We start from the raw sequence: 595 nt of genomic DNA, 5'->3' as shown, positions 1-595 counted from the left end.
TGCTTGAATCCAGGAGGCAGAGGTTGCGGTGAGCCAAGATCATGCCATTGCACTCCAGTCTGGGCAATGAGAGCAAAACTCCGTCTCAAAAAAAAAAAAAAAAAAAGAATATTGAGGTGCATTTTATGAAGTGTTCTTGATTTAGCTATCCACAAGTATTAATGTAAAATAAGACTGACTTTTGTGCGTTAGTCAAGAGATTAATTTTATTGTTTCATAACCTTGAATCACACAATTACTGGGAAGCTGTCATCCACTGAGCCTCCAAGTTGGGAAAGGTCTTGGGGTCAACTAAGTCAGCCACCTGTCTCATACAGGAGGCAAAACAAGACCCCATCTCGTCAAACAATAAAAAATTAGCCAAGTGCGATGGTACACGCCTGTAGTCCCAGCTACCAGGGAGGCTGAGGCAGAAGGATCGCTTGAGCCCAGGAGGTCAAGGCTGCAGCAAGCCAAGATCACACCACTGCCCTCCAGCTTGGTTGACAGAGTGAGACCTTGTCTCAGAAACAAACAAAAAAAGTCATAAGTTCAAAGAGTTCTGGCCAGGCATGGTGGCTCGCACCTGTAATCCCAGCACTATGGGAGGCCAGAT

The sequence above is a fragment of the Colobus angolensis genome, unplaced genomic scaffold (genome assembly GCF_000951035.1).
Source record: "Colobus angolensis palliatus isolate OR3802 unplaced genomic scaffold, Cang.pa_1.0 Scaffold59, whole genome shotgun sequence".
Taxonomy (NCBI): domain Eukaryota; kingdom Metazoa; phylum Chordata; class Mammalia; order Primates; family Cercopithecidae; genus Colobus; species Colobus angolensis.
The sequence above is the reverse complement of the archived record's forward strand: the minus strand, read 5'-3'. Positions refer to the sequence as shown.